General features: G+C 44.3%; 1 protein-coding gene across 1 annotated transcript in view; it reads right to left on the reverse strand.

Moving 5' to 3' along the window:
- LOC138526729 (lysozyme g-like) overlaps positions 1 to 20,998 on the reverse strand; it is a 222,887-nt gene that overhangs the window by 117,756 nt on the left and 84,133 nt on the right. The window lies entirely within an intron of this gene.

The following is a 20,998-nucleotide window of genomic DNA, read 5'->3' on the forward strand; positions in this document are numbered from 1 at the left end:
TTTTCCTACTGCTGGTTTGCTCAGCCTTGATTTGCAGCCTGTGTAAGTACCTCTACCTGTCCCACTCTAACTTCCCTGTAGTTCACCTCTCCATTGCTTTATGTCTTGCCTCTCTGTTCTTACGTACTTGTTCCGCTTTTATCCATTCCTCCATAGTGGACACTTGTGCCACTCTAGTTCCTTGTACCTCACCCCCACCTCAATTTTATTTGTCTCATCTCCCACTTTTCTCAAGCTCATCCTATTCCTTGGCCTCTTCTGGCCCTCCTCCGCAAGATTCTCCTCTGGTCTGGGCCTAGATTACTCCTCTTACTGTTTCCCTCTTTATACTCCTCCACTTTCCTTCCTCACCCTTTGCTCTTGACCCCTCTTTGCCTTTTGCCTGTTCCTTCTCTCACTTGCTTTCTATACCCCTGGCTTCTGATTACCCCAACCTCTGCTTTGTTATGACCACACCTCCCTTGTCTCCACACTATTCTGACTCTCTCTGGCACATGGTAAATCAGTATGAATCCCTGATTCATTTCTCCTGGTTGGAGACAGACTTTCTGCTTGAGGCACACTCAAGCGTGTGTGTGTGTCTCTCTCTTCTCTCTCTCTGTCTCGGTCTCTCTTTCTCTCCTACTCTCTTGGGCTGTTTGCATGTGCTGCACTCCACCTAACGCCCTGTTATGTGTTTGAACTCCCACAGCTTCATTGATCCCCCCCATGTATCTTGTGCACACTAGGTTCAAGATTTACCCATTTACTAACCATCACATGTTGGCATACTCATTGTCTCTCATTCCTTGCCGTGTTTTACCTGGCTACTGCACTTTATTAGCCAGGTGCATACTGTTTACAAAACATCTGCAGCAAACACCTCCATGAACCACCACACATGCTGCTCAATGTCTTCTTGTGTACTGTACCTTCGGCTCCCCGAGACTCAATTGGGACTGCCCAACCGCAGCACAATGGCCTCCTTCTTAGATTTACTGCTGCTCACCACTCTGTTCATCCCAATGATTATCACATAGCAATATAAAAGCCTCATAGTGGTGCCTGTTCAAAGGAACCCCCACTTTCTTCAGTGAACCCTACTCGCACCTCATCAGATAACATGCGTACTTCATACGTTGCATCCTGTTTTCCTCATGCATCACATGCTTTAAAGTGTTCTATTGCATACTTCCTCATCGTATACAGCAATCGAGCTCCCTGCAGCCTTCTGTGAAATGTTTGACTAGCATCACTAGCAGAACTCTATGAGTTCTAGGAAAAAGCTGAAACTCTTCTGTTGTGGAATAATATTACAGAAGCTCCTGGGTAGTAAGCTTAACTCTTTATTGTTGCAGCAATAACAGCAGTGCAAAGCATAATAATAAGTGCAGCATTTAGTCCATGGGAAACTGGCCATAAACTGAGCTGTGTGGAGTGAAGGGATAATGTCACTGGAGCCAAAGTACTGCTACTCCTGTGTGAGGAGCGCCGGGAGCTTGATCTGCTCCGTGACTACTCTCAGCTCTAATCTCCTTCACGCTCTTTTGTCCCGGCCCTTCTGGGTGAGTCGCAAGGTCTTGCGAGACTGCGCGATCTCGCGGGATCCCAACACACCTCCCCTTGATGACATAGCAAAGTTCATTGCATAACATAGTCATTATACTTCAACGGTCTTCTGTGCTGCCTTCTCAGCCAATCTTCTTTCCTGCCACTTGTGTCCAGCATCTCACTCGTTTCGTGGGTGGCCTCTGATGCATCTCCTTCTGTTCCTCCTTCCGCAGTCTCTCTCACAGTGGCTTCTAGTTCTTGTTCTGAGGTAACCTCTCTGTCAGTGCTTTTGCAGGAGTTGGGTTCCTCTTGTTTCCTTTCTGCTTCACGATGCTTCTCGAACATTACTACTCGCTCCATGTTCCACATGCGGCCACCTTCAGTGTGGATGTGGTTTGTCCCTCTATGGATAACTCTTATTGGTTGACTGAACTTCGATCCTGTCATTTGATTCTTGCTAGGTAGTCGTATTTTGATCCAATCTCCTTCCTTGAACACGGGACCTTGGGTCGTCCTTCTTTGGTCGCTCCATCTTTACATGCATGCCTTGCTGTTTTCCAGCCTCCACATCACTTCAGCCGTATCTACTTCGTCATCCTCTCTTACTCTGGTCAACCATGGTGGCACCAGTATGGATGCTGCTCTCCTCCCTCTCAATCATTCAAAATGGCGAAACCTGTGTGATGCCATTGGGAGTTAACCTGTGGGCTGCAATTATCTCCTTCACTATTTTGAAGGGATCCATACCTGAAGTGGTTGCTAGTTGGATGGCGCCTTTAATAAACCTATTGTCTCTATCTACTAGTCCCTTCACTTGGGGATGGTACAGCACAGCTTTTCTCTAATTTATGTTGTGTTTGTGCAGGAATAACTCCATTTCCCTCGACACTAGCTGTACACCATAGTCTGTGACTATCTCTTTGGGGAGACCTTCCCTCTGAACTATGTATGTGAGGACTTCTATGATCGTAGCAGTTGTGATGTTGGGGGCAAACTCTGCTTCTACCCACTTTGACAGGTAGTCCACAAGTACTATGCCGTACCGATGCTCGGGCGCCATTGCCTCCAATGGTCCAATAAAAACTAACCCCACTTTGAACCACACTGCTTCAGGGATCTCGATGGGAATCATTGGAGCTTGCCTGGTCTTCAATTGCTTGTCACTGTTGAGACACTCGTGACATCTCTCTGTCATTGCGGGAATTTCTTGGTCCATGGCAGGCCACCAGTATGCCTCTCTCAGTCTTCGCCGTGTCATGATGTTCCCTAGATGCTCTGAGTGGGGTCTGCATAGGATGACTTTTCTAATCCCCACCGGTGCTATCACTTTATCGCCTTTCGTGATCAATCCGTCCGCCTCTGAAATTTATTCTGCCACTTTCCAATACGGCCCCATGCCTTCTGGTACGCCCTTTCTTCTGGCCATCCGTTCCAAACCCACACCCTGAGTCTCACCATCGTGAGGTCTTTACTGTCTTCTTCATTCCAATACCCCTCGCTTAATTCAAGGAAGTCTGGGCCCCTGAGGTCTTGGATTGACGCTACGATACATTCATCCTGCAAGAAGGTGGTGTCCTCCGGTAGACTTGACATGCAGTCCACCTGGGCATTTCGCTCCCCGGCGATGTGGTTAATTTCGAAAGTATATTCCTGCAGCTTGGCTGCGATGCGTGCCAACTGGGGTGTCGATGATTTTGTCCCTCCTGGAATGAGCATATGAATGAGGGGCTTATGGTCGGTGACCAGTTTGTATTTGGTGCCCCACACATAAGTCCTGAATGGTTCCACAGCCCATGCGCAGGCCAGCATCTCATTCTCCACTGTGGAATAATCCTTCTCGGCCGTGGACAGGGCTTTAGAGGTGAATGCCACAACCTGTTCTGCGTCCCCCTTCTTCTGGGTGGGTACTGCGCCTAAACCACATGCACTGGCATCCGTGGTGATAACTGTACTCCACTCAGGATTGAACGGCTGTAGACACAGAGCTTCCACTATGCACCCTAGTATGTTCTCTACGGCCTCCTTCTGGGCCTCCATCCATGCAAACTGTCCCTTTTTTGAGTAGGTTTCTTAGTGGCGTCACGATTTCTGAACATTTTGGGATGAATTTGGCATAATATTCTGGGAGTCCCAGAAATGACCTCACTTCTTCCTTGTTTGTTGGCTTCCGGAGCCTTAATTATGGCTTGTACCAGGTTTTGTTTAGGGCTTATACACTGGGAAGAAATCTTGTACCCCAAATACTCAACTTCCCGTGCCCTTAAGACACACTTTTCATACCTCAGCTTGACTCCAGCATCATGTAGTTTGGTGAGGACCTTCTTGAGAATGACTTCATGTGTATGTTCATCGGGGGCGTAGATATCGTCCTGGAAATAGGACACATTTCCTATTTCGCGTAGTAACAAGTCCACCATTCGCTGATGCCACAGACAACAGGCCAAAGGGCATCTTGGTGAACTGGTAGGAGCCAAATCGGATAATGAATGCAGTCAGTGGCTTGGAGTCTTTGTGCAGGTGAATTTGATGATACGCATCCCTCATATCTAACTTGGAGAACACTCTGGCTTCCTTCATCATGAGGATGAGTTCATTTATTCTTGGGAGGGGGTAGCTATCTGAGATCACTTCCAGGTTGAGACTGCAAAGATCAATGCATACTCTTAAGTCCTGTGAGTTTTGTTTCTTGATAAGGACAACAGGACTCAGGCACTCTGAGGTTTCCACCTCTTCAATGGTGCCTTCCTTCCCCATTTTGTCGAGCTGGGATCTGAGTACGTCTCCGGCTGTCGCTGGCACAGGCCTCACTTTAAGTTTTACGGGGACTGCATTTGCCTTGAGTAGTATCTTATGTACAAAGTTCTTAATTTTTCCTGGCCCTTCCGAGAACAGCTTGGAAATCCTCTTTGACAACCGGCGCTCCTCTTGTACTGACCGTTAATACTTGATCTTCCGCGCTGGGTTCTAGTTTGATTTTGAGTTTGGCTTGATCGTCCCAATCCTAGGACTGCTGGGCCTTCCTGGCTGAAATATATTCTTGTGGTGGTTTCTCTCCCCTTCAACTCTACCCTTCCTTTGATGTATCCTAATAGGTCAATGGATGCACCTCCAAACACTGTGGACTTGTGGCGGGTGCTGAGAACTTCAACCATTTCGGTGCACATAATTTCTTTGTATGTGCGAAGTGGCAGTATGGTCATACCCTGAATCTGCCATAACTCTCGTCTCCATGCCGTTCACTCTGATGGCAAAGTGGGGCTTCTCTCTCCTGGCTCATGGCTGTTCACCATTAACACTGTGGGCTTCCCTTCTTCTTCGGATGAGGACTCTCCTTCAGTGTTGTAATCCGCATAAACGTTCGTAACCTTTTTATTTCGCCACCTTCATACCAGCGAGAAGTGTCCAAATTTCTTGCACACTGAGCACTCTTTGGGCCTCATTAGGACCCAGGCGGTAAGGGGTTTACGGCGGCGTAAACAGCGCCGACCCTTACCGCCTGATTCCGAGGTCCCTTAGCGCCATGGAGGTTTTAACACCTGCTTTTAGCAGGTGTTAAAATCCATCGCGCTAAGGGACCTTATTGTTAATTACGCCACCGTAATTTACGGTGGCGTAATTAACGCCTTCCCCACTCCCATTATGCCCTATGGGGCAAAAATGGGAATGGGGAAGGGTAAATGGGTTAATGGGGACTTACCGCCCCACTCACCTCGGAATGGGGCGGTAAGTCCGCCAACCACCATGGCGTAAACGTAGTTTACGCCATGGTGGTAAAGGTATGACCCAGGCGGTAACTTACCGCCTGGGTCGTAATGAGGCCCTTTGTCTCTTGCAGGACATTCTCTGTCGTTGGCCAAGTGCTTCGCGCAAGTGCATCTGTGGCACTTCAGCGGTTCTCTCTGTCCCCACTTCCCTTCTCTTGCCTCAGTCACTGGTCTCGCCTTCTTAGTTCTGAAAGTGTATTTACTGGTAAACAGGGTTTCTGTTGCACATAGGAAATTCATGATAAGGTCCTCAAAGAGGTTGGGGAGACTGATGGCATGTTTATTTGTTATTCTAGTGTGTATAGTATCAATGGTAACGATGTTCTCTGGTTTCATACCTTATTTTAAGGAAGGCAAATTATAGGTTCATGCATGGGTAAAGTAGAGTCCATCTGGATATTGTGATTGGTGGGACTAGGAATATGGTATTTAGGAGGCAAAGTGATGTTGCTGCTAAGCACACAGGCAATAATTGAAAGTAAGAATATCAGTGGACGTTTCTTAAGATGCAACCTTGAGATATGTATTTGCAATGCATATAATGCCCCAATATGGCATCATCAGATAGGGTTTACTCAATGGATAACTTTTCTCAAAGACTCTCTGTGGAATAGGCATGATCACTGGTGTTGTGCATGTCGTGATTCTGGCTTCCAACATATACGAAGGATCGGGGGCGGGACTTTCTGCAGAGGCATTCAGCTGCTCCTCTACAACATCCTGCTCACCGAAAGACACAAATTCTCTCAAGTTATATTGACAATCCAGATATAATGGAACTAAACTGAACTATCTGAAACACCTGAGAAGTTATTATACTACCATCAAGTGGAAGACGAAAATACACAAACTTTGCAGCCTTATAGGCAACCTTTGACGTGGAAGTGGAAGAAGAAGACTTTTCTCCACAATCCAGTCACCCTTGAATCTAAAATGTCTGCTGAGGTTTTTTGTATATGTAAAGAGTGGAGTTCTCCTGCTGAATGCACCGCTGAACCCACTGCATCCCGAGAGCTGGCTGATAACCCACGGTCATGTATTCATTTTTTTCTGGGGTAGACATAAGCTTTGGAACCTCAACATTCAGCATTTTGACCAGAAGCAGGGGTATATAAGGACAACTGAGTAATTAGAGTTCTGTACAGCATACATCTGTAGGGCAACTCAGCAGCGAAAAGACCAAGAAAATAAAACCCACTAGGGAAAAAGGCTAGGTGCACCCTTTTTCGAGAAAGACACTGCCATGGAGTCCTCTCTCATCCTTCGTACAAGATTCAGGTTATAAACACAAAAATCATCACTCATGACGCACTTAACATATAGTGTTAATCACAGTGTTAATCCCCCACTCTCATTGGCTACCGCATATGTACAAGCTAATGATTACATATAGCTCATTTTTCAATTGGTTCCACTGTCTTCTTTTCCGACTTCACAACATGTGGGTAACATCCTCGTTCATCTTTGAATGCTGCAAAGCAATTGGTTAAATTCAATTGGCACCATCCTACCTTTCATACTAACCACGTGGTATCAACTGGTTATCAACATGAACTCAGCAGACAACCTTGAGATCAGACTGGTTACTGCTAACAAAGCAGCTGTTTTCTCATCCCAGACACGTCGGCAACCTCATCATGCCCTCCCGACTATATGGGCATCACTCTTAGCTGTCCCTGGCACAAATCATAGATTACATTGTTCTCTGATTTCCCCTTTATCAGTTCTACTCTGCGAGAGTAAACCTAGTGTCCCACTAATCAATCCAGTTAGCAAAGGATTTAGGACCCATTTCCCTGCACATCTGGTAGTTCAAATAGAATGACCATCATTCTGGGGTGGGTGGTGGGTGCTAGTGCCTTAAATCTTGGTTTGTTTTTTGGCAACCCAATACCTCTGCATCAACTCCCAGGAATATGACCTTGGTACTGGGCCACAGCCCTTCACCTATTCAGCTGCACACATTTCTGCCTAATTTCTTCAATGGCCTAACTGATGTGGGGGTATGTGCATGTTCCTTGCGGCATCTGGGAATCGGAATGTGATGGTGAAGCGAGGGATGACGCCTCATTGTTCTGTGTCTTCAAACACGGCCTGCGAGGGTTCAGGCCACTCTTAAACACAGCACTACTTCATCTTATAACTATTATGTATATATAATACATCCTACGTGATTCTATTGCAAAGCTTCTAATTAATTCCGCCAATGTGTTTTCCTTCTTCCACCAATTATTCCCATCTATGAAGCACCTCCCAGCCCCCTCCACTGTCCTGTACTTATTCTCCATATTTCAGTATATTTTTCGCAATCTAAAATGTCTATGAGGTGCTGCGATCTGGACATGATATGATATGATAAGGCATTTATAACACGCCTATACACAAGTGTTTCAAGGCACGACGAGGCAATGGAGAGGGAACAAACGATCCTACTAGGCCAGGTGACATTGAGATTGCACAAGTGCAGGGGTTGGGGGAGAGGGTAAGTGTGGGTGAAGGGGAGTGGGCAGTGCAATACATAGGAACAACAGTAAAGAATAAATAAAATAAATAAAACAATAGGTAAAAGTGCAGCCAGCTAGTGACAAGTGCAAGGGTAAGTGCAGACAAAGTGTTGAGAGCTATTGGGGCTGTAGTGATAAAGGAACAGCCTCCAAGTGCAGGAGTTGGCCGGGAGGCAGTGCAGGTGTGCTCCTGGCGGGATGAGGACCTGGGCCCGAGATCAGACGGTAGCCAGGTGACCAGTGCAGTTTCTGTCAGGAGTTCAGCAGGGGAGAGGACGAGAGAAAGCAGAAGCAAAGAGGAAGGTTTTAAGGTGCTTCCAGAACCAGAGATCGTTCTCCTCAAGTTTCAGAGAGGCTGTTCCAGAGGGAGGCCCCAGCCGAAGAGAGAGATCTACCACCAACTGGTTGCTTGTAGAAGTGACTGACCCTGATGGAGTTGTAGACGGATGTGCGAAGAGCTTGAGAAGGAAGATATTTAGGAAGAGAAAGTTGAAGGTATTGAGGCCCCAGGCCCTAGAAGGCCTTGTGGACAATGCTGAGGGTTTTAAACTTAATCCTCACAGCCACTGGGAGTCAGTGCAGAGATTTCAGTCCTGGAGAGATATGATCCCAGGGCTTGAGGCCAAGGACAAGTATCGCAGTCCTGTTCTGGATGAGTTGTAGAGGGCGGAGAGTAGAAGCAAGCAGATTTAGAAAGAGGCTGTTGCAGTAATCCAGCCTGCAGAGAACCAGAGCTCTGGAGACAGTGAGCTTCTGGGGCAAGGAGAGTTAAGGAATAATACCCCTGAGGAGGTGCAGCTGGTAGTGATGTGTGGAGAGAAGCAGAGAGTGTAGTCGAAGATGACCCCAAGGTTTTTAGCCTCACAGATGGGAGAAGGAAGAGGGCCAAGAGAGGCCAGCCGGAGAGCAACAGGAAAGGAGGGAGTAGGTGTGCCAATGAGGAGAATCTCAGTCTTACTAGCATTAAGGCATAGATCGTTGGCAGCACACCATTCCTGGATAGAAGAAAGACAGTCAGAGATGAAAGAAGGAGAAGAGGTGGTGCAAGGGAGCCTGAAAATGAGCTGAGTGTCGTCCGCATAGCACTGAAAGTTGGGGCAGAGAGCAGCAATGCATTGAGCAAGAAGTGCAAGGTATTGGTTCAACAGCCAGGGAGAGAGGTTAGACCCCTGGGGAACACCACAGGTAGTGAGAGAGATAGAGGAGAGGAAGGACCCAAGTTGGACCTGGGAGTGTCGATCGGATAGAAAAGAGGTCAGCCAAGCCAAGGCCTGATCAGTGATACCCAGGTTATAACAGAGACAGTTGAGCTGGGTGGCATGGTTGACCATGTCAAAGGCAGAAGAGAGATCAAGTAAGATGAGGACACAGAGGGTACTGGAGTCAAGGTTGGAGAGCAGGTTCCAACCCATGTGACAACTGTATGCATACACTCACATATCAATTGGCAAGACCCAGTTTAGAACAGTAGGGTTTATAAAGATAGCAATGTACTAAGATCATGAAGTCACTATAGGTACATATATCATTACTGAAGCACAAACTAAAGGCCGCAAGTAGCTATGCATTCACTAGATACATATATCATTACTATAGTGCCATACAAGATCTCAAGTAGCTATGCATTCAATTCACACACATAGACACCTCTTTAAGCACTTAGAAAGAGCCTGCCTATAGAGAATATTAGTTAAATACATATATTAAGGTTTCAATTATGTAGAAAGTCCTAACAGGTAAATAAAAAGCCATCTTTTTTTACTTTCAGTAATTGAAAGGCACAATAGGTTATTTTACAATCTGCTGGCACACAGGAAATATCAAGTTTGGAAAGAGTCCCTTCTATAATCTCCTGGATCAATTAGCCACAAAAGATGGAGGATGGAGGATCTATACAGATAAGGGTAGTATTCAGGATCCAAATAATATAGGAACGTTTTTAACAAATATGATGACAACCAGCAGACAGGAAACAAGAATAAGGTAAAATGTTTGATAAGAAAACATAAGTCCAACTAGGGCCCAATTATCTAGTGACATTTTATACAAATAAAAATGACAAATAAGCAAACAAGATATGATATGGCAGCCACATTAGTGGGGTGGAGAATAAATGTAAGGCTCAGCATTTTGCACTCGAAATTACATTTAATTGGCCATTAAAAAGATGAGGTAATGTAAGACTCATCAATAGCCACTGAATATCACATGTAATAAACCCCAAAAACAAGATATAGAGAAGTCATAGGATCAACTTGAGAGCAGCCTCAGAACACCCTAGGAAGGAGAACAAGGTGCTGATTGCACAGGCTGGCATAGCAGAGATTAGAACCTCAGACCAGAATGTATGTAGAAAAAGAAGATTGAGAAGATCTGAGGATGCGAGAAGGATAGCTGAAGCTGAAACACCAAAGAAAACGATGCCAGCTCCTAGCAACTGAAGACATGGTTATGGGCAAGCAGAGCCAAAAATAGAAACTCATTATTTTTTAATCATCTTTTTAGAAGCACACACGTGCTTGTAAAAAGTCCATTCATAAATCCAAAACTGTTTTAAAAAGGCTCCTATAAGTCAGTGTAGCGATTTGGTGGATTTTTGCTTTTTTAATCCCATTTTCCATTTGCTTTTCATATTAAAAAAGTAATACTTTTAGCACATCCTTCCTGCCCCGTGAAAATTCCGAAATCACATCACATCATGAACAATTTTTTTAATATGCAGTACTGAAATGGCCAGATGGGACAGCAGCAAACTAAATGCTTTTCCGGTGAGCTGTGTGCCATTAAGGGTTGTACCAGCATCTCCAGTGTTACTCTGGATTTAGAGCAACTAGGCCTGTGCTGAACAGTATAATGATACAAGTATAAGGAATCAGGACAACTTAAGAGTCTTTTATAAGTTTACATTGTGCATCCCTGCCCATTGGTCACTACCAAGTCTCTATAGTAGTCTTCTAGTCTCTAACATGGAGCCAGACCGTGAATAGGGGATTTTGAAGATAAATGGGACCCAAAACTCTATCGCAATATCCAACTGATAGCAAACTGCATTGCTTCTTTCAAATGTGAGGCAGATGGCTTAGTGTTGGAAGAATCAAAGACAAATGGAGATTTTTTAAAGTTTAAGCGAGATAGGTGACTCAAAAATACGTTTCTTCATTTATGTTATGCGCCTCTCACCAGCTACTACGACATAGGTGTACTTGTGGTATACCAGTACTTGTCTACTCCACTGAAAGACAGCATCCCACATTTTGCATGGAGTCACACATCTAACAGTAACTCTCATGTGAACTGAGTTTTGAATAACTTTAAATCAACAGCAGGTTGTGCTGAAATTTAATTCCTTGCAAGTCATGGAACGTTATATCAGAAATACAAAAAAGGCCATATGGGGTCAGAAATATGATTAAATAAGCAAGAGAGCACAGCTGGTGCCGCAAATATATATATTTTTTAAATGACAAAAGTCCTGTCATAGGATGTTGTCAAGAATTCTAAATGACACACGTATGCAGTTTCCCTACTATATACATGAAGGTAAGCCAATAGGGAAGATCATTGTATGCAAAGTGTTCTCTAATGTAACATTTGATTTCCTTCTCCAGCCACTGTCAGATCATTGTACCAATGTATAATAATATGGTGGAGTTTAAATAATACCATACAATACAAATAAAGGGAAAATACTTGTTTGTATTGACTTGAATAACACTTGCTGTCAATCTCAGCCCTACTAGGGCTGATGTTTAGCTGTCCTGAGTTTCACCTCAGAGAAAACTTGCCCCTCTCATGGGAGGAACCTTCAAGATGATTCTAAAAGAATAGGTAAAATACCAGCAACTTGAGATTTGAAGTGTGATTTATAAATAACACCTGCTGGCTGAAGCCTGTTAGTTTTCATTGCTGAGCCTCAAAATAAATGTCTTGCATTAAAATGGCTAATTTGAACTCTGTCTCACCTCACAATTAAGCCTGTGATCTGCTGGGTCTAAAGCAGAAGAAAGAGAACCTGGCATCTTTTTTAAATCAAACATTGTGTGAAATAATTACATAAGGCCTCATTACGGGTTTGGCGGTAGCCATGCCGCTATTGGCGGCATGGCTGCCTCCAAAATCGGGTCCGGGTTCCCTGAATGGGGAATTACCGGGCCATTCCGAGTTTGGAGGTCCCGGTAATTCCTCCCTCAGGGAAGCCGGGCCCGAATCTTCCCCATTCCCTTCGAGCCCCCATAGGGCTCAATGGGAATGGGAGAGGGAGCTAACAATGGGCCGATTACGACCGGCCCGTTGTTAGCTCCCTGGTCCCCTCGCGGGACCTGGTAACAACGCCTGGTTTTACCAGGCGTCCTTACCGGGTCCCGCGAGGGGACCTCGTAATCAGGCGAAATGGGAATAACGGGTCTGCACCCATTAGCGGATCCCGTTAACCCATTCCGCTTGACTCGTAATGAGGCCATCTTGTTTACATGAGTCATTTTACTGAAGTGCAAGATCCTGTTTGCAGTTTAAAATGCATCCATTATTTGCAATTACTTTTTACTTACACAAATAAATGTTATCTCTAATTTTGGAACTATGTGACTTCAAGAAAACCCAAAGAGTGTGTTGTTATCGTGGGATCACTCTTTATTTAAATAAAATGATACAAATTTAAAAAATGATTAATAAATATGCCAAAAATTTGTGTCACATCTCCACACTTTGGGATTATAGAAATCCATATCTCATCAACGTAGCAAATTGCTACCATAAAATATGGAATCAAAAGGATCTTGCAGTCAGAAGTATTAAGAGAATATTAGCCCACACTTAATTTTCTGGTGACATGCCAAGAAACATGAATCTCTAATGTAGATTGGTGGTGTTTGTTCCTTGGAGTGTTTTACTGTTGGACATGCCAATGGAAGGACTTCACTAGTTAAGAGGTGCAGTTTCATTAATGACAAATTGTGAGCATATTTCTAGATTAAAAATGGGGAGCATGCAGACATCTTATTATTATGAATATTATTATTATAATAATAATATGTATTATTATTTTTAGTATTATTAGTATAATTATTGATTACTCAGAGAGGCCAATCTAAGGGCTGCAGAATGTAGGATTTCTGTTCTATGGAGATGAACCCTGTCTAAGAGGGAATGTGCAGAGAAGGGAACCTCGGGCAATTCTAACTTCTTCAAAGCAGATCAGAAGGGGTCTTACTCACTGGGAGATTTCCAATCTGAGAGGGGCCTTGCTGATCCTAAAAAGAGGTAAGTATGATTTCAAAGTGAGTACGAGAAATTACATACATTCTTTAACATTATTTGTATGCTAGGTCAAGAAAGGGAGTTTGTCTGGAAATAGTGATACAACAAATATATTGATTTTGTAATGGGAAAGGAACAGTGCATTCTCACTGCACGTAAAATCAAGTGAGAAGACATTTCAACCTAAACCAAAAATACATTTCTCAGCTTTTTACACCTAATGATTAAAATAGCATTTCCATGCAGTATGTTTGTAATCCTTTGTAAATTATAATCTCATTGAACTATCACCAAAGTATGTTCACAGTTACAGTCAACACTGGGCCTCATTACGAGTAAGGCAATAATTCAGTGATAAATACGCCGAAAACAAATTACTGTTACCGCCACTTGGTCAGGTGGAATTTCTGCATGATTACAAGTGGTGGGGGTGGTGTAATTCCCCATTTATTTTGGGTCCATTGGAGCCAATGGGGCTTTTTTGTGGAATTACCATGGAAGACTTACTGCCATGGTAATTCTGCTGATTTTTGCATTGAGTGGGGATATTTACCTCCAGGTTTTTGCTGGAGGTAAATCCTCCACTCAAAACCCAACCTTATAATTTAGCGTAGTGGTAAATTTGGCAGTAACTCAGTTACTGCCAATTTCTTCACATACCGCCCAAATCGTAATGATAACAAACTGAGTTATGGTCCAAAAACAGTTCTACCATAGCCTAATGAAAATGTACTTGATAATGTGTTCTGCAAAGCCCATAGATATAAACTGAATTGAGAAATAAGAGCATGTTTAATCTTGTCACTTCTACTCCCATAGACAATGATAAGGTACATCCCATATACCCCTCATTCTTAAAGGTGCACACTGCAACTCTTTTTGTGAGGAGAACAGGGAGAGGCATGCATACCTATTTAACAAAATCCTAAAACCATTCTCCCACGTTGGGTGGGTGAACCAAAAATATGTATGATTCTGAGTAGATAACACTGCATCCATAACCCAAAGCTTGCAGAATTCTGATGCAACTTAATTCAACATATTTTGAAATTGCACACACATACCAGCACAAAGAGACCACATTTACATGAGAAATGTGATGTAGACAGGAATTGTCTCATCCTAGCATCTGTTAGTGTTATTGTGCGAAACAAATGTATGTCAATAGTTTGTCATGTAACTTTATGTTTGAATTAAAAATGTGTTGAAGTAAAGCAAAGGGAGTTTTGATACAGTGACCAACCAGAATTACTAATAGTGCCTATTGCTATTCAGAATTAAACATATATAGATCTGATTATGTAAAATGATGTATGTGTGTGAGAATTATCGAGAATTGCGCAGGCAGGTTCGCTTTTGTAGCCAAACTGACTATAATATTTTGGTCACTTCGCTGTATTAAGCTTGGGTATCATCTTTGCATTCATTTTATTTTAATGAAACAAAATTTTGATTTTAAAATTAGCCTGTTTCTTGTTCCCAGATATGTGGGGTGGGGTTGTATGTCAGGGAATATTATATTGGGGTGCCCTCTTAATGAAACAGACCATTATATAGCAGTTCATATTTGTCAACGGATTGACCTGCATGCTTCTCTCCTCTGCCAAGGTTACTGGAATAGACAGTGTCGACAGGAAGGGCAAGGCACATGGAACAATAGTGACGTTGCTTTGTTTCCCATCCAGGGGGCATGTGGCACATCCAACATTGCAAAGTATGTTGTGCAGATCCCATGGCCTCCCTCATTCGGTCTGGCAGGTAGCAGCAGAGCGTAGAGGAGTTTAAACTCCCTTTTCTCTGCTAAAGGAGTAAGCTATGGTTGATCACCATCCCCTGCCCATAGCCTCCAAGAGCAGTGGACGAAGTGTGGGGGCGGGGGGGGGCTGGCAACGGTTATGAGCAGTGCTTTTCTACTTGAATTTATTTTCCTATACCATTATTTTTATTTTAAAAAGAAACCATTCCAGAAGGCTTTACTTTTAACATAAAAGTGTAGGAAGATGGTTAAACGTGCACTTCAGTGTGCTGCCCTGAACATTCCTTTAACCAGCAGGTGTGTTTGTTTGGGGGTTAGGATTTTGGCATTGGAGGGGGCATGGCGATGGGGTTTGTGGGAAGCAGGGAAAGTCTAGCTGGGAAAATAGTTCCACTACTTCTTTTTGTACTTTTCGACCACTGTGCAAGAGTCTACTGGTCTTGCTCTGTCATAAGGTAATATGGGCTAAGGAGTGGGTGCTGTGAGTTGCACATGTGCGACTGCACTTGTGAATGTTAGGAAAAACCTGGGCATGTGATGATGTACCTAGCCATGTTATGAATAGCTTGGCGAATTACACCTGCCCCCAAGCAAATGAGACGACCTGCACTAATAGAAGCTATACTATGGCAAATGATTTAAGTACCTGCCAATGATGCATTTATCTGGGAATATTTGTCAATCTCTGGAAACGTATGCCTGTTTCATGACCTTTTGGGGCTTCACCTGGCTTTTGATAGTTGTGTCTGGTACATGATAGCGGAAACCTCGGCATACAAGCTTCAAAATGGCATAGGATGGCAATACCTGGGCATGAGCGGCTGGACGTACGGTGTCAATTACTGCCCAGGTGAGGCATTACGTCTCCTGGGGAGGGTATACTTGACCTTGCAAGGTGGTATCTTGGCAAATGTTTACGGGCTAATCTAGGAGAAACATATCAATATCAGGCTTATGAGTATGTCCCTGTACTATGATGGCAGCCGCTGGCATGTGATGGTAGTCATTGAGCTTAAATGGAAATACCATAGTGTGCACGACGAAGGATGAGCAAGCAATGGCTGTACCTGGCCATAGAAGGCTGAAATTGGACATATCAGCTGACCCTCGATTATGAAGATTTATTTGTTATGTTATGGTTCTACATTGACATATGAGACTGAACATGGGATATGAAGCCAGTACCTGAGGACAGTGGTGGTCAATCCTATTGGAAAAAGGGGAAGTGACCCTGACCCATTATGGAGAGGGCAAGATTGAAATGGTTCCCAGCAATACATGGGAGTTTGCAAAGCTGCAGTCCATGCATACCCATGGTGGCGACATAGAGCCACAGCCAATAATGTGCATGTGGGTCTCTCTGACATTCATAGTGATGGCCTGTGCTGTGCATCCAATAAGCCTTTTAGAGCAATGTTTAGTTTAGTTTAGTTTAGATTTCATTTATATAGCGGGGCCTGGCCCTAGGGCATCTGGGCGCTTGCCATGGACACAGACATTTGAAAAATGTACATAGTTGTAGTTGTGCTTGGCATGGTTAGAGATATTTACATAGTTATTGTTGTGCTTCACATGGTTACAGATAATTTACATGGCAATGGTGGAGATACCTAGGGATGTAAGTGTGACTGGCCTATATCTCCCTGTTTCTCGTTTTCACATGTACAACACAACCAGCGGAGCCAATGAGGACTGGGATCTAAGGACAAGGAACAAAGTAGACATGTCTACCAAAAATGTTGTTGTCTCCCTGTGGTTGTGTGTAGGGGCAGGGGCAATGGAGACATTTTGGGGTGATGAAATGGACATTGCGACAAAGCGGGGCAATGAGAGTGACATGGCGCAGAACTGGGAAATGGGTGACAAGGAACAGCACTGGGACAGTGAGTGGAATGGGACAGGACTGAGGTGCAGAACATGATTACTCAGTGATTGGACAATTTGGAGCATGGGTATTGAGAATAGCTAAGTGATGGCTGAAACGTGTTCGATAGAATAAGAATGAAAGAGTGATGGCAAATTCCGAGTTTGCACTGATTTTTACACAGGGACGATGCATATTTGGCTCAGGATCTAAGGATCACTGATTGATACGGGGGCTGTGTGTGAATCTGGGCATGCATTGATATTTCAAGTGTATGTGGGAAATCTTTACTGAAGATTCCCAACACACACCAATCACATGAGAACGAACCACTACTGTGCACCCCTACAATATGGGGCCTGAAAAATAATTATCTGCGCTGCTGATATTTCGGCGGAAACAGGATTTTACTGGCTTTCAGATCCATTTCCTTCCATGCTAAAGTTTAGACATATAATGTATACTTTTTTGTTACATTGGCCTTGTAATCATTATCAAATATAGCAGGAGCCCGAATGGAAACAAATGGACAATTATAACTGATAATATCCAAAGTAATAAAATAGTCCAGAAGAGCATTCAAACTGCAGTTTCTCCCATTTCTGAACAATAATTTGTAACAAACCCCCAAGCTCGCTCGTAAAACTACCACTAAAAATCTAATACATTCTGACCAACAGAGCAGTCAAGAATGCTTTGAAATGTTTTATTTGCTTCCTAGTTATAGGAAGGCCCCAGAGCTATCTCAATTAACAATTGCATGTTTGGTGCCAGTATGATGGCTCGGCATTTAATGCACCCGGGGAAAGATTACAGAAGCTTTGCACCGGTGCAAGTGCAAAGCTGCACAATATTAGCACTGTGTCAAGGTTTGCCCTATTTATAAAAACAAAGGAACATATTAGAAAACCATAGCACCATGGCACGTGCAGTTTGGCATGGCATATGCACCAGTGCAAAAATTGCTGTAGTGAACGAAGATACATTTTTCATGCATTTTTGCATCAGGGCAAAGTCTGCACTCGTGCTAATACCATTCCGTATTAGAACTCAGGAAAACTGCCCTGGTGCAAAAAATGCAGTGTTCCCTGGTGCTTATGCCATTACATTCTGCACCTGTCATGTTGCAATGGTTTTCTAATATGTTAGAAATATGGCTAGCTTTGCCCTAGTGCTTGTACCAGGCAACCTTTCAACTACACCGGTGCAGTTTCTGTAATTTAGCTCGTGCTGCACAAGGACGGGGCTAACAGTGTTGCCATTATCTCTGTCACAATCATTTATGGAAATGGAAACTAGTCACTTTCAATTCACGAGGGCTGAAACCAATCAAATATTCCCAAATTCCAGAATTAATAGTCATGATATCGATTATCATAAAATGAGGCCTGAAAGGGGTCATGTATGCATTCAGCCTTCGCCTGATATTCTGAAGGGGATGTTATCCAATGTGAAACAACCTCTCTGGGACACATGGCAAGCGAAAGGGAACAGCATGTGCCAGGCCAGCCGAGGAGTAGGCGACAGGTAAGTGGGTAAAAGGGGGTCGTTGAGTGGGCAGGGGTCGTGGGGACTGGGGAGTGAACGGTTAGAGGGGAGGGTAGTGGCAGGCATTCTGATAAGGTAAGTGGGCAGGTGGGGTGTGTAGAATGGTGAGAGGTTCTATCACAAGCATAACGAGGGGAATGAATGGGGTGTATGCGGGAGCGGGGGGGGGGGAGGTAGGGAAGAGTAAAATCCACTGTGTAACTTCCTCTACATGATAGACAAGAATTGAAGGTGAGGAAGGGATAATGTTACAAATAAAATGTAGGGCCATATATTCATTAGTTGTTCTGATTAAATATTGCAGAATGGCCAAAGACCATCTTCAGAGATTCTTGGGCAGCAGCATGTATACTGTGCTCTGCAGGTGTTTGGGACTATGGGCCTCATTACGAATGTGGCGGAACGGCAACAACGGCGCCAGTAGTGCTACCGGCGCCGTTGTTACCTCTCCACCACATTACGAGTTCTACTTGCTGGTGCCAGACTGCACACGTGGTCTGACCAGGCGTGCAGACCGGCACCCGCAAGCAGAACTCATGATTGCACTGGCATTGTTATTAACGGTGCCGGAGCAACTATGCTCCCAACCCCCATATGGGGCAGAATGGGGATCGGGAGGCCGGCCAAACTGGCACCCACGAATGGGAAATTACCGGCCCATTCATCTCGTAATTGGCCAGTAATGGCTCATTCGCGAGTCCTGGGGCCACTAGCGAGTTTGGCAGTAGCCAGGCCCTTATTAAGGGCACGGCTACCGCCAAACTCGTAATGAGGCCCTATGTCTGCTATGTTCCCTCTCCATTGACTATGCTGGCTAGGGCTGTTGGGAGTTTTAGTCCAAAACATCTGGAAAGCCAAAGGTTACAGACCCCTGTCCTAGATCTGTGATTGAGGAGTAGAATATCCTGATCCACACTACTGTTCATCTAATGTAGTTTGTATTGAAGACTAAACTCATTTCTTTTTGTGCTTTCTAAGTACTACTTGGGTAAAGCTTATGGGGCTGGTGAAGACGGGGATCTTGAGACACTTTTTTTAAAATTAAATTTCATAAAGCAGCTTTTGCAACAGCTATACTTTATTCTTCACTCTAGAAGAACAACTAAACTAGGCTATGGGGAATTCAATGTTCAGTGTCCATCTCAGACTATAGGCCTCATTACGAGCATGGAGGTAGCCATGCTGCTTTTAGCGGCATGGCTACCCCCATACCGGGTACAGGGTCCGAGTCCCACAAAAGGGGACTTACCGGGCCATTCCGACCTTGGAGGGCCCGGTAAATCCCTTTCACGGGACCCGGACCCGGTACATCCCCATCTGAGCCCCCATAGGGCTCAATGGGAATGGGGAGGATGCTAACAACGGGCCCGTTAATGACGGGCCCATTGTTAGCATCCTGGTCTGCTAGCGGGTCCCGCTAAGGACGTCTGGTCTGACCAGGCCTTCCAGAGCGGGACCCGGTAAGGACCTTGTAATAGGGCAGCCCGGAATACTAACTATTTATCTTCCCTTGTTCATTCCACTGTTCATTCCGTGGCACCTACCTCGTAATGAGGCCCTATATAATGACAGAGTGCAAACATTATGAACAATTGCTTTTCCTACTGCTAAAAGAAGGGAAGATAAATAGACTTAATTATGGCAATTCCCTGAGTCCACATCCCTACAACTGCACCCTTTGTATTGTATTCATCTAATTGCATCCATTTTAGTGTAGCTTACTATTCTACAAGCCTCTCACACCTACCCCTTTCTGGACTACTGTTGGTGTCACTTCCTGTCAAACTGGACTGGCCACTTACACCAGAGTTGTTCAACTCCAGGCTTCGAGGGCCAGGATTCTGACAGCTTTTTAGAATGTCTCTCATTAAAATTCTTGAGGAAAGATTTCCATACATTTAGAATCATTCTATGCAAATTTACCTCATGAATATCAAGGGGTATCCTGAAAACCTAACAAGGATACAGCCCTTGAAGCCTGGAGTTGGACAGCCCTGGCCTACACCAAAGTGGGAATTTTGGACTTTTCCAATACCTAAATAGCATGCTGAGCCTTTACAAATTCTTGCCCACATTGTCAATAACAGATGAGTATTGTTTTCCGTGGTTCAGTATGTATTAAATGGCGTGCGGTAGCGGCCATGTAGGTATGGTTAAACTGCTAAACCCATAGGAAGAGCACTTTTTGGGTGGCTTATAACTTCGCTACCCCTGGAGGAATCCTCACCAAACTTTGCAAAAAAAAATATGGGCCACTTTCAATTTTTTTCAAAGTTTGGTGAGGTTTGGTTCAAGGGGGGGGCAAAGTTATAGGTGGGGTCCCAACATTTCTTTTTTCCCATAGACTGAATAGAGAAAAAATCTTGCTCACGCCTACAGCCCAAACCGCTAGACAGATTGTCACCAGGTTTGCGCCAGGAGCGGCGGCTTTGTACCGAAAGTGTGCTTTTGTAAATTTGGTGAAAATCCATCCAGTACTTTTTTAAAAAATGACCAAAAAGTGGGTCTCAAAAAATGTTTGATATCTATGTCCGCTCTGCAGACACACTTCCCTGTTCACTCCGATTGGCTTAGAGGGCAACGTGGTGTCCGCGGACATCGGACGCGCCTGCTGATTGGATGGTGAAAAGCGTGAAGAGGGTCAGATTTTTGGAAACTCCTGCAATCTTGGATCTGTCTTTGTGGTAAAAACATATTAAAAAAGCACAACGTTGCACTTGTCAAACTTATCAAATAATCTCTGGGGAGGTGAGGGGTGATGAGGAGTTATCTTTCC

The sequence above is a fragment of the Ambystoma mexicanum genome, chromosome 14, assembly GCF_040938575.1.
Source record: "Ambystoma mexicanum isolate Mex_15411 chromosome 14, UKY_AmexF1_1, whole genome shotgun sequence".
Lineage (NCBI taxonomy): Eukaryota > Metazoa > Chordata > Amphibia > Caudata > Ambystomatidae > Ambystoma > Ambystoma mexicanum.